This window comes from Ursus maritimus, unplaced genomic scaffold (genome assembly GCF_017311325.1).
Source record: "Ursus maritimus isolate PB19 unplaced genomic scaffold, ASM1731132v1 scaffold_4, whole genome shotgun sequence".
Taxonomy (NCBI): domain Eukaryota; kingdom Metazoa; phylum Chordata; class Mammalia; order Carnivora; family Ursidae; genus Ursus; species Ursus maritimus.
Genome location: NW_024426552.1, coordinates 85370831 through 85386702, shown reverse-complemented (window position 1 = coordinate 85386702; position 15872 = coordinate 85370831). Strand labels below are relative to the sequence as shown.

General features: G+C 38.0%; 1 protein-coding gene across 3 annotated transcripts in view; it reads right to left on the bottom strand.

Annotated features, from left to right (window-relative positions):
* The window catches only part of TBL1XR1 (TBL1X receptor 1), a 167093-nt gene that overhangs the window by 115616 nt on the left and 35605 nt on the right, over window positions 1–15872 (bottom strand). The window contains exon 2 of one of the 3 annotated variants that reach the window (XM_040621585.1): window positions 3218–3400. The exons of 1 other annotated variant lie outside the window; for it this stretch is intronic. The gene's annotated coding sequence lies outside the window, so the exon portion shown is untranslated. Of the gene's footprint in view, window positions 1–3217; window positions 4176–15872 lie in introns of those variants that run through there. One more of the 3 variants, XM_008705316.2, reaches the window with a different exon arrangement.

Genomic DNA, 15872 nt, shown 5'->3' with positions numbered 1-15872 from the left:
AATATAATGGGAGAAAAAAATTTAATGGCCATAAAAAAAATTATGTACTTTTAAATATCTTCATGTAGGGCGCCTGGATGGCTCAGTTGGTTAAGCCTCTGCCTTCGCCTCAGGTCATGATCCCAGGGTCCTGGGAAGGGCTCCCTGCTCAGTGGGGAGTCTGCTTTACCCTCTCCCTCTGCCCTCCCCCTCCTTGTGCTCTCTCTCAAATAAATAAAATTTTAAAAAAATAAGAAAAAATAAAAATCTTCAGGTAGGAACCCTCATATGCCAAGTCAAAAGGCATGACTAACTTTAGAAAACAGGTACAACTCCTATCCCATGTAAAGGGTTAGCTTCCTTTACACAGAGATCCATAAGAAAATGATCATCCACCCATGGATACAGGAAACAAAGAGCTGATAGAAAATAAAAATTTTAAAGCTTGAAACACGAAGATTCTCTCCTTGTACGAGACGTGCAAATCAAGATTTAACTGAGAACTCTGATACAACTGGGATGAATCTTAAGATACAACACTGAGCAAAGAAGCCATAAATAAGGACATATACTGTATGATTTCCAGGAAGTATGAAAATAATTGATGATGTAAAGTCAGGATACCAGTTATCTTTCCAGAGGTTGGGGATAGAGTAATAACTGGGGTAGTGGTCACACAGGTGTGTTTAATTTGTAAAATTCATCACCTTTTTACATATTATGTCTATGATGTTACAATGAAAAGGAAATCTTAAAAAAAAATACAAGATAGTATTTTTCATCTACCAGTTTGGTAAAGATAAAAAGTGCTTAAAAAAAAAAAAAGTGTTATAACACCTTGTGGTGTTATACTTAAATACTACTGCTAGGAGTGTCCATATTACTACTACTTCCATGGAGACAATCGCAGCTAAATGTTAAAATGCACAAATCCTTTGATCCTAAAATCTCACAGTGGGGAATTTATTATTCAAAACATGCTTGCATACATACAAAATAACTTACATTCAGTTATTCTTGCAGCATTCACAAAACAAATGAACAAACTACTGTCCATCAACAGAAGCCTGTTATAGTGACATATTATCCAGTCAAAAAAAGAGAATAAATAAACTCTTCAGGTACTGATTAGGGCATGATCACCATGCTATACTTACTGTTAGGTTAAAAGGAGAAAGAGGGGAAAAATGCAAAAAACTGTGTATAATATATAATACTGGGGAGGGGCTGAGAGAAAACTGATTATAAATTTGTTTATATATAATAACATCATCTCTGGAAGGATACATAAGACAGTGCTAACGCTGAATGCTCCAAGGAGAAGAATTAGGTGGCTAGGGGGGCAGATATGAGATTTATCAATGTATATACTTCTGTAACATTTTAAACTTGAGCTATGTAAGATGTTCAATGTTCAAAACAAGGAGTTAAAAAATAATTACCTGAATGGGAAGCAAAATTAAAGACCCATAAAGAGATGACCAGAACCTAGATTTATAAAAATGCTTACCATCTTTCACAGAAAGACAATCGAGAAATGTTTTAAAAGGCTAAAATATTTAGGATTTAGATAGACTGTAAAATGAGTTAAACTACTGAGATTTATGGTGAGGTCAGAAACACAGCAGCAACAGAAATCTATGTTTCAGAGAATATAAGCAGCACAATTTATCTGGCACATTGGGAGCATCCACTTCGAGATACCTATTTGATTATTTGACATGAACTCAACAAAAGAGATAAGAGAGTTCTAAATACTAAGTACAAAAAGAAATAGAGAAGTAAGACAAAGCACCAGAAATTATGGTTAACATGGAATCAGCAAGCTCTAAGGGGCAGAACTATGACTTTTTTCTCATCTATATTTCTATCACATGTTGAAAAGTTCTCTCTCTACCATTCACTATAAGGTACTTGCCATCTTTTACTTCTACTACATGGTATAATGAGAAGAACTCTAGTTTTGGAGCTCTAGTGACCTAGGTCCATATCTACCTGGTCCATGTTATTACTAAGAACAGCCCTGAACATATAAAGCCCTGAAGCTTAACTTCTGAGCTTCAGATTCTATTTCTTTAAAATAGGGACATTACTGTCCACCTTATGGTATCCTCATAAGGATTACAGATAATGTATGTTAAAAACAAAACAAAACTTAGGGGCGCCTGGTGGCTCAGTGGATTAAGCATCTGACTCTTGATTTCAGGTCAGGTCATGATCTCAGGGTAGTGAGATGAAGCCAAACATCAGGCTCCGCGCTGGGCATGGAACCTGCTTAAGATTCTGCCTCTGCCTCTACCCCTCCCCTCCACGCTGAGAACACACGCATTTTCTCTCTCTCAAAAAGACAGAAAACTTAGCACAGTGTTTGGTGAGTAAAAGGCACTCAAAAAAGGTAGCTTTAATTGTCTTACCTTCTTGTAAAAATACTGTAATTTTTTTTTTGTGGGAGACAGTTCAGAGAGAGAGAATTTGTTGTATGTTTAACTCCTTCTCAAAGACACATGGCAGGGGCACCTGGGTGGCTCAGTTAGTTAAGCATCTGCCTTTGGTTCAGATTATGATCTCAGGGTACTGGGACAGAGCCCTGCAGCAGGCTCCCTGCTCAGTGGGGAGTTTGCTTCTCCCTCTGCCCCAACCCCTGCTCATGCTCTCTCTCAAATAAATAAAATCTTAAAAAAAAAAAAAGACACATGGCAAAATACAAAAAAAAGGGAAACTATCTTATTTGCCTAATCATAAAGACCCTTACAAGGGAGTCAAAGAAAGATGAAGAAATAACAAGAAGGGGAACATTCACTATGACCTGACCTTAACACTGCATAAAGTACCTGGTCCTTCCAAACCTAAAAGATGAAAGAGAAAAGAAGAAAGAAGAAAAAAAGAAAGAAGAAAGAAGAAGAAAGAAAAAGAAAAAGACCTACATGGGAAAGATACTTTTGGACATTCTGAATATCCATTGTTAAATCTTACACACGTTAACAAAAACACTGCTATCTTCCAACACAGACAGAATTCATACTCTACTGCCATTTACCTTCTAGTGGAAGAGAAAAAAACAAACACATAAGCAAAAAGCACTCATAGTAAACTCCAGTAGGCCTGTAATTGGCCTGAGTAAACTGCTGAAATAAAAGTGGTACCCTCGTGACACCGATGCCCCGTCAAAGCACAACACATACTGATTAATAATGATGCCCTGAAACCATGGGTCCAATGAATTTTGGGCTGTTTGTACCTGCTGGTCAGCACTGTTCGTTGTTAACAATGAGATGGATGGCTTGCACCTGGTTTTGCTGAGACCTCCCAGAGGACTCTGCCAAAGGCCTATGTGGTCAGCAGGACATAAGAAGACCCAGGTGAGATCCACTGTGAGCTCCTTGGATTCACGGCGCTTCTCTCACACATCCGTGATCCTGGTCTGCAGAGAAAACAAGGCCAGTATGACCGTACAGAGGGAAGAAAAGCTGGAGTCCACACTACCTCCGCAGGTCCACTGCTAGGAGGCAACCTTTGGCTGTGATGTGTCACCTTACTTCAAGACACTTACTGTACCATACATCCTTTTGCAGCAATAAATTAGACTGATCAGCACTGTGTTTTGGGGTCCTGTGAGTCTCCTTTAGCAACCAAACCCTCCTCCCTGCCACTGTTAGCAGAACAAGTTAAAAAAGAAAAATGGTAAGTAACTGCTATGGAGAAAATAAAACAGAATAATCTGATAGTGAAAAAATCCACAGGCAATGGGATTAGAAAAAATAGCCAGGAAACAAGGAAGGGACATTATGAGCTGCGGTACAAATGAGAAGAGAGTTCCAAGCAAGGGACAGGCTCTTAGGCACAAACAGGTTCCACTGGATCAGAAGACAAATACGGCTAGAAATACGGATCAGTAGACAAGGGACAAACAGCAGAAAGTTAAATCCAAGAACGAGATGGGATGATCAGAGAGAGCCTTAAAAATCTGGATTTCAACTAATTTGATAGCTTTCCAACTGGCCTTGCTGCCTCTATCTCCTCACATAGCCATTCGCCCTAACTCTAACCATTATAATGCCTCTAAGGGTTCTATAAGATAAATATGATCATATAATTTCACAGGGACAGCATTATCTTGATTATCTTTCTCTTCTCATATCACATAATTTCAAAATATGTGCCCTAAGCCCTAGTCACATACTGTCCCAAGGTTCTGTTCGCTTTTTAAACCAGATGTATGTCCACTAACACACTCTACGCCACGATAATGATTACGGACCATTCTGTCTTTCTGGAGTCTGAGTAAAATGCATACAGCCCTCCACAAACACAACATACAGTTACACCGTACTGGACATCTGCTGGTTTTGGCTGCCAGTACCCAGTCTCCCTTCTGGAGCAGCACTCTAATTCTGCTTTAGAGGAACCACATAGCTTCTACCGCGGAGTCTTGGCTGGAATTTAAATCAGAGTGTCCTCCCCTCCTCTGGCCAAAGGATAGAAACATAACTCAAGCTAGGCTAATCAGACTCCCTCCCAGATATCTGAATGTAAAGAGAAAAACCATAAAAGGAAAATAATTTGAACTGAATATAACCACTGCCAAGTCAGCTCACGGATTCCTATGTCCTAGATCTCTTGTTCATTTTTTCTTCGCTTTGGTGAACCACCACTTTCCTCTTTCTAGCTTCAGTATCTGGAGTCTACTTCTGTTCCTTACAACCAAAAAACCGAGAGTCAAGAAGCCAAGAGTGTGACAGAGGTCAGCAGTCACTCCAGCAGAAATCATAAAGCAAAGAAGAACAGAACGTGACCTAGTGAGAGAGGGAACTGAGTTATAATGACAGAACACTGGACTTGGAGACCTAGTCTTGCCACTACTGGAGGAAACACATGAGAATTCATTCTATTATATTGTAGAAGATGTGCCAATTATCCATGAAGTCAGAAAATGAAATCAGTTATGGCCAAAACAAAATGGCAATTCTCTGAAACAGCTATCTCTGCAGCTTTAAATCCTGTTTCTCCTGATCTCCTTTATGTATCCGTAAGGTAAAACCCCATACAGCTAGAGGTAATTTGAGGGACCCTGTTCCTTGAAACTTTAAAAATAAAGGCACACCTGTACTTGCCCAACTCTAATTTCCTCCATTAGGTTACTATGCCTCTTACATATTCTAACATTCTTCTCACCAGTAAGGCAGTTATGTCTGTGTCTCTGTATTAATAAAATGTTATCTACCTCCCGAAAGGCAAGAATGTTTGAATCTCAGTGCCTACTCAACATGACAGGTGGTATATATAGTAAAAATAACAAAGATAATAAAAACTTTCTGATTTTTAAATATCTACTATTATCCCTAGCACTGCTAAGCACTTTGCATTTATTTTTAAACCTCATAATCAAGCTAACTAGATATTATTATTCCCATTTTACACTTGCAAAAACAGACTCCAAGAAGGAAATTACCCAAGACCATAAAGCTAGAACTACCTAGGTCTCCTGAATTCAAATCCCTCCGTTCTCCCACTATTCTAATAGATGAGGATCTAAACCAGGGGTTTTCGAACTGCAGTTCACAACCTATTAGTGGATCATGAAATAAAGTTAGTGGACCGTACCCTCTGTGCTAATGAAGTAGGCAATGTAAGTGTATCACGTGAAGGGCAAATACTGTTCCATGAAACTCTTAATTTCATTGTCATATACACACATGTACAAGGCTGCAATGTAAACGCACGTCTTACTGTGGACTACAGATCAAAAAAGTCTGAAAGCCACAGACATAAGCACTGTCTTTATTACAGCTGTATGCATTGACCTATCTTCTCAATTTTTCAAAGGCCTAATGTTTAAATGCATTTAGGCAGTAAAACCCTTCACCTAATATCCTCAAGACATTACAAAAGCAAAACACAACAAAAATCAAACAAGGTTTACAAGGTGGTAAGTAAAAAGGTATGTGGGAGATAAGTACCATGTTTCTCCGCCTCCAGCAAAGTTTATGCTAAAAACTACACTACACATCCATATAAGATGGTAAAGAACAAAAATGAGTTAGCTGTTCTTTCACTCTCTTCCCCCAGGCTTTTACTAAATCATTTTCAAAAATGTTTCTCTACTTTGCTATGCTTCACTAGAGGTAACAACCCAATTGTATCAGTTTTCTGACCATTTCCATGAGTGATTAAATAAATACTATCCAATATATACTGTCTCTTAAAAAAAGAGGACTTCACTCACACATACAACTTTATGTAAAACAAACAAACAACCCAAAAACCAAAAACCACACTCGGAAGGTGACGAGCAACAATGTCACTACGGTTATGCTGCTTTCTTCTACAAGAAGCCACACGCCCAGGGAACAGCAGTGAGCATTATGGCACAGACTGAAAATTCAAATGTTCTTTGTTACTAGGAGAAAAAAAAAGATGATTTAATAATTCTTCTAAGGCACAAAAGAAGAAAAATGTGTTTGAGAACTTATCTACCTTTTAAAATCAGTCACAAATTAGTCATTTATAGCTCAAGGTAGCAGACTAAATAAATTTATCTCTCTTTCTCTCCTCCTTCCCAAGGTCCCCCTGAAACAACAGGAAAAAGATTTAAATTAAAATGAAATGATAGCACTGTGGCAAAACAAGAAGTTATCGAACAATCATAAATTTTCAGGAAACCTGGGCAGAGAGAAAGTAGGAAAGACTTGGATTAACAGGAAGAAAAAGAGGAAAGCATATATATAAGACACCAAAATCTTTTCAAGGACATGCCAGAGAAGTTCCAAGTTATAATCAAACTGGTCACAACTACAAGGAGGAGGACACAACGCAGATGTTTCATCAGGATGCTGCACTACCTTCCTATGGACAGATGACCCCTCTTCCTCCGACCTGGGATCAGAGACATGGTGGTAGCAGCTTGTGGCCTTTGGGATAAAGCCAAAGAAGTGATCTCTATGAAGTAGGCATTTCTGCCTAAGTTAGTCTTTCTGTGAGAGCAGCCAGGCTTGAGAGAAAAGCAGAGCAGCAAGATGGCAGGAACATCAGACCTCTAAGACAAAAAGGGAAATGGAGGGGGTTGGTGGAAGCAGGTGAAGAAAGAGAAAGGGATCAATTCTTAAAGCCAGCCAAGTGAAATCTATCAAAGCACACCCACCTGCAGTATTTAAAGACACCATCATCGAAGTGATACCCCACACCCCCCCCCCCCAGTCCTGGAAGGAGGCCCGGTCTGCCGGTCCACACCTAAACCACCTCCACAGAACCTACCACACCAAAACTACCATTCAAGACAGACGGCTGGAGAAGTACACACTGCAGCAGGCACACTTCAACTGCCAGTACTAACCAAGACCCACGAAACATGTCGAGAAATCTAACAGCATGAAACGGAACTAAATAAACAGAACTGTTAACAGAAAAAACAGAAATCCAGGACAAAATGGGCATGATTTACCACCACGCTATTTATAAGTTGTGGCGATTTACCTTCCTTCCAAGGTAAAGCAAAGTAAAGCAAAGCAAACTAAACAAAACAAAGAAAGAAGAGGAGAAAAGACGAAAGAAAGAAAGAAAGAAAGAAAGAAAGAAAGAAAGAAAGAAAGAAAGGGAAAGAAAGAAAAAAAGCAAGACAAAACCCCTACAAACAAAAAAGTAAAAGCTGTAAAAAAAATTTAAATACGAATTAAGATCTTAGGGGGTCCAAGATTCACTTACACAAAGCATCCAAAAGTGGAGAACAGAGGTGGAAGGAAATTGATTTTCAAAGGGGGGGGGGTCGGGAGAAATGGTAAACTTTCCAAGAAATAAAGATTCAGTCATCAAAGTGAAAAGATTCAACAAAACAAAAACAACATAACAAATGAAAAAAGACCCATGACTAGACAGACTCATGCTAGTAAAATTCCAGAATACCAAGAAAGCTGCCAAAGAGAAACAAGAAACTAACATTCATCTTCTCATCAGAAATACTGGATGCTAGAAGACAGCAGAGCAGGAAAAAAAATGTTGAAAGTAGATTCCTATAACCCAGAGCTGCCCCACCATGTATGCTACAAATAAACAGGTTACCAGAGACCTCTGCTGCAAGCAGCTGCACCCCCCAAAGAGTACCAGTTTTTATACACATGACATAAAGGGCTGCTGCAAAGCACTGCTCTCACTAGTCAGATTTGCCGTCAAAAGTCAAAATAAAGACTTTTTAGAAACTGAAAAATTTAAATTTTTCTTATATGAGAAAACAAAAGAGGATACTCTTTTCACTGACAGTGGGAGATTCTCCTTGAATAGAAGTGTAATAACAGTGGTCTATTCCTTTCTCATATATATTACACACAAAAATTGCTAATTCTTTTTCAGTTTCTAAAAACATCCTATAGCAAAAAGAGGTAACAGAACTAAGTAGTTGCAAAGTCTAATTTGTACTCTGTAGTAATATTTTAAAAGTTGGAAAGAGGAAGTACAGAAGAATAAATCCACTAATTTCCTCAAAACTTTCATATTAGATGTGCCTTATGGTTAACAGATCAAGAAATAAGAATCTTAAGTATAATTTATCATTTAAAGTTACTACAGCAAACAAAGCCTGCCTCTAGGAAATAAGACTGGGAGGGAATAAGGAAAAATAAAGGAAGAAAAGATACTCTTAGCTTTCTTCAAATCATTCTGCACTGTCTGGAGCTTTTCTACCACATGTATGTATTACTTTGAAATTTTATATCTGATTTTTAAAAAGTATGGTACAACAGAAATTAGAGTACTAGATAGTGCGTAAGACACACACACACACACATTTATGTGAAATATCCACAATATATAGAACAGTATGCACAGGATCCCAACTAATACGAAATTCTACTAAACTGTAAATGTAAATAAGCCATGTTAAATAGTTTCTACATACTTTATACATACATTCGAATTGTGTACGTATGATAGAATACTCACCAAACTATAACTAACAACTATCTCTGGTGTATGAGATGAGGTCAAACTGTCAGCCTTTTTTTTTTTTTGAGACAGAGAGAGAGAGAAAGAGAGAGAAGGGGAGGGACAGAGGGAGAGAGAGAATCTTAAGCAGGCTTCACACCCAGCACTAGCCAGGCACAGGCTCCCTCTTACAACCCTGACATCATGAACTGAGCTAAAATCAAGAGTCGGACGCCTAACCAACTGAGCCACCCAGGCATCCCAAACTGACAATTTTTACCTGTTGCTTCACAATATACATCTGTTCTACTTAGTCAACACATTCATTTTTGTAATATCTATGTGACATATAAAAGATAAACCACTGTCGGAAAAAAATCAGGGTCTCGAAGAGGAATTTGCACATCTGTGTTCATAGAAGCATTGTTCACAATAGCCAAATGTTGGAAGCAACCCAAATGTCCATCAGAGGATGAACGGATAAACAAAATGTGGTCTATACCTATCGTGGAATATTATTCAGCCCTAAAAAGGAAACGGACACATGCTACAACATAGATAAACCTTGAGGGTATAATGCTAAGTGAAAGATGCCAGTCATAGACAAATACTATAATGCCACTTGCATGAGGTATCCTGTGTACTCAAAGTCACCAAAAGTAGAATGGTAGTTGCCAGGATATGAAGGGAGAGGGAAAGAGGGAGTTGTTTAATGAGTACAAAGGTAAAGAGTTCTGGAGATTGGTTGTACAACCATGTGAATACAGTTAACACAACTATTAGGTTATATGTATTTTAACACAATTTAAAAATAAATTTAAAAAGTGAAAGAATTAAAACACAAATAAAGGATAAATTAAAATGAAAAATTGTGGCATCTGGGGAGACAGTGTCAATCCTCATTATTCACGGCTCTCATATTTGTGAAATCTTCCTACTTGCTAAAATTTATGTGACCACAAAATTAATATTTGTAGTGCCTTTGCAATCTTTAGACTTCTACAGAACAGCAAGAAACCAGAGCTGCTTACTGTGCACATACCCAGCAAATAACACAGCATTCTGCTTTCTTGTTTCAGCTCTCATTCTATAAACAAACGTCCTTTGTGTGGTACATTTAGTGCCAAATTTCTGTATTTTGTCCTTTTTTGCTGGTGATTTTACTATTTACTATTTTTTCAGCACCAAGCATAGTGCTAAAGTTTTGTCCTTTAAAGTTCCTGGCTGTGTGACATGCCTCATGGAGAAAATGTGTGATAGATGGGTTCCATTCATGGAGTTATAATGCTGTTGGCCATGAAGGCAACATTAATGAATCAACAATACATATAAAATAAGAGGTCTTTAAACAGAAACACACAAAACAAGGTTATTATTGATCAGCTGATGAAAATGTTCTGACCAGAGGCTCACAGGAACCTAATCCTGCATTTCCCCTAGGAGCAGTGGTTCATTTCGGTGCTAATTCAGTGTTCACAACAACTTCATAAACATTAACTACTGCAAATAATGAAAATCTACTGTACTCATCTACAAACTTCTTAAAAAGCAGAATTATAAACAAAAACTATTAATTTATGCCATTCCCTCCAATTTACCTTTAATGTGATTTTTAAAATTTTAGTGGCCAATGACATTTTTTGGTTTTTTATAATATATGAAGTATGGAGGGAGGGGCATTTATTTCTAAATGAAAAAATAAATGTCAGCTAATCTTTTGTGAATACTTGTGATGTGGCAGGCACTATACTAAGCACTTATGTGTGAAAAGTGCTTAGCTCAGTGTATGCACATGGTAAAAGTTGAATAAAATATTGGCTAATATTATTTATATCATTAAATTCTGAAATCACTGAGGCGATGAGCAAACCTTCAAGGTAATGGGAATCTGAGAATGTTACCTAATCTAGTTGGGTCTGAATGCAATAAGGAAACAATCCTATAAGATGGGCCTCTGATAGTTTATTCAGACTATGGCAAAATTAAATTACCAACTGCAGTCATCTGTAATAAAGTGCCTTTAAAACAAGGCTTTGGGGACCAAGTGGAGACAGAGTAGTGGAGAGCTATGAAAGACCTGAGGTCGACACACAAGGTCGACACTGCTTCTAACTGGAGTTCAAAAACAGAAAGCAACATATTCACAGTGTAATTGTTGAGTCAAGGCACTGACAGAGAACAAGGCAGTTAGTGTGAAACAAAAGAATTTTTCTCCTATCTCAGAGCAGGGATCAGCAAATGTTTTTTCGATAAAGGGCCAGACCAGACATTATTTTAAGGCCATAAGGTGTCTGTCTCAACTACCCAACTCTGTTGCTGTGAAGCAAGAGCAGCCATAAACTATATACGTAAACAAGCTAATGTGGCTGTGTGCCAGGAAATCCTTACATAGTACATGAAAATTTGAATTTCATATAATTTCACTTATAGATTATCATTTTCAATCTATTAAAAATGTGAAAAACATTTTTAGCTTGTGGGTCAACAAAAACAAGTGCAGGCCACGTTTGGCTTGTAGGCTGTAGCTTGCCAATCCCTGCTCTCGAGCTGTCGTGACCAAAATGCAGTGTGATTTTGTTGATTGCTTAATTATAACATCAAGTGGAACCAAACAAGGTTAAAGAAACAGGAACCTAGTGGTTATCAAACTGGTTTGTCTGCGAGAATTGCGGAAAGTCCCTAAAATCATAATATTAGGACATCCCACCATTATCCTGTAAGATCTGTACTAGAGGCAGAGAAATTACAGCCCACAGTCTAAATATGACCCACCGTGTTTTTGAAAATAAAGTTTTATGCAAACGCAGACATGCCCATTTATGTATTATCTATGGCTGCTTTAGCACTACGATGGCTGGGTTGGGGAGTTTTTTTAGAGACTACAGCACACAAACTCGAACACTTCATATGTGGGCACCCACAGAAAAAGTTTGCTGATCCCCAACCTACACAAGTAACTAACTCTAGGTATGGCACAGAGAGGCTGACAGAGGGGACATAAGCCACCAAAACAGAAAATCACAGCCTCTCAAAGTTCCTACACCCCACACCTCTAGAATGAAGGTAAGGCAAAGCACCCTTCAAACACAAATACTGTTGTTTTCCTCTTGGCTTCCCACAAAAGAACAACAGCCACTTATCAGGGTAACCATGCACTTGGGAAAGGGAAATACCCTGACCTTTCTGGGAGTGTAAAAATCTAACTTCAATCCCTGAGGACCTCTTAGATAGCACCACTGTGAAGTATGTGTCAGAATAAGAGATTATAGTATTCAACTAATATATCAAGTTTCGGCCCAAAGCCATTTATCAGAGAGCAGAGCAATCCCCCCACCTTAAGTTATTTCCTCAGGTGCTGAAAATGTAACTGAAAAGGGTAGTCCCGGCTGACTACCAACTGACAAAATCCCATAATGCCGCCATGGCAGGTGGGACAGTGCGGTAATAATGGATCCAAAAGTTCAGACATAAACCCCTGGGAGCACCACCTCCCAAACAAAATACTGCATTCCTGGTGGAGTTATCAAAGAATTACAAGATGCAAGGGCTGCAAGCCCTGGCAGATATTCATCTAATACAACTGTTTGGCTGATGCGGAACACACAACTGTTCATACAGAATAACTGTACTCTAAACTTAACGACTACAAGCACAGCTGGTAATCCAAATTTGATCTCTAGCACAGTACCAGATATGCAGCTATAGTTCTGACAAATGGTTTCTCTATTTCTACAAACAGAACTTCAGAAGCAATTTGCTTTCATTTGGGTGGGACAGTAGTACATATTAACTATACTGCCTCAAGCAAAGTTGAGCTTCTAGCTTTCACATGACCTTGTTTCACCACCCCACTGCACATCACACTGGTCCACTACATTGATAAAATCAAGTCAGTGAGACCCTGTGAAATAGCAGTACTCTAGATGTCTTAATAAGACACGTATGCCAAAAGACCAATAAAAAAAGTCCCAAGAAAAAATAGGGTCCTGCTACCACTACTTAGTTCTAGGAGCCAATGCAGCGTGGCAAGTCAGAATATGCCCATCAAAATGAAAACCCTATACTTCCTACGACAAAGAAAGAAGCAGAAAGCTTGGTGGGCCTCACTGGAAACAACATTTACCAATATACATGCACGTCTCTATTTACTGAGCGATCTGAAATCCAGCAGTTTTAAGCATGGCCCAGAGGAACAGAAAAATTCTCTAGCCAATCCAGGATGCAAGTACAAGTAGCTATGCCACGTGGCCATAATGAACTCTCATTGCAATGGTGCACAAAGTGTCAACAGATCAGTGCCACAAGGAGCTATTAACAAGCCCCTCTAGGAGAGCTGGAGCAGAAACCGCTAAGAATTTCTAGGGCAAAACCATATCTTCTTCACCAAACCAAGATTGTCTTTTGAAAATATTTCTTGTACTTTTTATACTGGTAGAGAATGAAGATCTAACCACAGGTAACTATGAAACTTGAGCTGCCAGCAGTAACTATCATCTGATCCAAAGTCAAAGCTGACGTGACAGAAATACTCCATCATCAAGTGGTTGTAGTGTACACAGAACAAGAGTCGGGATGCTTATGAAGCATAAGCAGATGGTTCACATTCTCAGTGTGCCTACTCCTCATGCACTGCTATTTCTTCCTCAGACAAGGCCTATCTACTACATAGGAGATTCTCATTCTCAATGATTAGCTAATTAATTGAGAGAGAAAAAATACGAGCCCGGATTACACATGACTCTGCATTACATGCTAGTTATCACCCAGAAACGGATTCTTTCAACCGTACTCCAGTCCCATCTGAAGTAGGTGTTAAGTTAAAAAAAAGAAAGCAGCCCACTGAGTAATACATCTCATATTCTGCATTATCGAGAAAAGGAAACAGTGAGATTCATACCAATTCTTAAATGGGGAGTATTAATATGGCTAGACTTCCAGGTCAGGTCCTTACATGAAAGAGGTATGCAGAATAATTTAAGGAAGAGAAGTATGGATGCATGGACTGACCAAGTGTGAAAATATTTCTGTCCCATGTGAAGGCTCACCAAAAGTCCCTGTTGTAAAGGAGACTTACATAGTCATGTGGAATCATGCAAGACGCAATAATCCATATTTTGGAAGTCAGTCAAAATCCTTCCTCAGCAAACTCAATGCCTACTTCATGGCCTCACAAAAAATAAGTCATAATAACAAAACAGAGGGTCAACAAATAGTACCAACTTGTATTTCTCAAGAAGACCGACTTATCTTACTGCCAATGTGCTATCTCCCTCTAGGTTATGATATAACAAAGAACCCCTAAAAATCGTAATCATTTACAACAGTTCTTAAACATTTTGGGCCTATAACCCCTTTATACTCTTAAAAATTGAGGATCTCAAAAAACTTTGGTTAATATGAATTATAGCTACATATACTATATTAGAAATTAAAAGGAAGAATTTTTAAAATGTGTATTTATATTTATTAATTCATTTTAAAAATAAGCCAGTTACATATTAATGTAAATTTCTTATTTTAAAATCAACTACATTTTCCAAAAGAATAAAGTAATAAAATTCTAAAAAAAAGTATACGTTTTTACAAATCTCTTTAAGGTCTGCCTTAAGAGAAGATACTGGGTCATCCTACCTGCTTCTGCACCCAATTAGCGGCAATGTGTCATTTTGATTGAACTATATGAAGAAAATCCAACCTCACTCTCAAAAGATATGCAGTTGGAAAAGGAAGATTTCATGGCTTTTTCAAATAATTATGAATACTATTTGATTCTATACCAAAACTCAACAAGAGACAGTGTCTTGAAAATTCATTGAAGTGTGGAATCTTAAACCCTATCAATGAACTTTTCATATTTGTTAAAATCCATCGGTTTGGCAATATGAATGGATTTTTTACTCGTGCATAATTCTGTAACATCATTCATCAATCATAAATATTGGTCCACTGAGTTAGGTAATCTCCCAAATGTTGATATTTCATTATATAGCACCAAAAAAAATTTTAATTACATTCATGACTATCATTACCAAGCTCATCAGAAAAAGCTTAACTACCTGGAAACCGGCAAGCTTACATTATCTGACAACTTTCCAAAATTCTAATTTTCACTTGAAATTTCAGATTTTATCACTAGCAACAAATACTGCCAGTTGTTTTTCCTCGATGTAAAAGGCTCACTTTGTTCACTTGAGAAAACGTCTGTCAAATGCTACATTAGAATAACGTTAGTGAATCACTATTTCAAGTGAAAGTGATATTTCATCAGAGACTAGTTCAGTCCATAACTCAAATAATTGCACAAGTACTTTCCTGTGACAATCATACTTCAGCACCCAGAAGTCCTTCTAACTTTTCCTGTTTCATCAGAAAGACTTGTAAAAAACAACGCAGAATTAAGATTTTTTTCAATTAATAACTTTTATTGCTTCATCGAAGACAGTAAGTAAAACTTTTTTTTTAACTATAAAAATGTGGTGATAAAGAACACAGTCTGAAGCAACGGCGCTGATTTTTCCTAAGGCACCAGCACCTTCTCCCACTATCACTTAACCATAATGCAAGGTCAAAAGACAGTAAATAAGGCACCGAAATATTGTTACCAAAATAGTTTTAACCCTTAATGGGTCTTGAGTTCAACAGGCAGCACTGTGAGAACTGTTTTACAAGAACAAAAATGTGTTTCTCATTTTTGTTGTTGGCTTTGGGTTGGCTACAGTATCTTCTTCATTCTGGGATCCTGGCAAAAGAATGAGCCTTTATCTGGCACCTGTTTTTCTTGCAGCAGAGGAAAATAAACAAAAATCAATTCACAAAATGGCTCCGAAAGCTTCTGCTTAGACACAACATACATCACTTCTCATCTTCCATTAACCAAAGCAAGTCCCATGGCCAAGCCTGGTGTCAATGCGAAGAAGTACTCCCCCCACAGGTAGGAAGTCTGCAGAGAGAAGCCCACTAAAAAAGAGAAGCAAATACTTTTA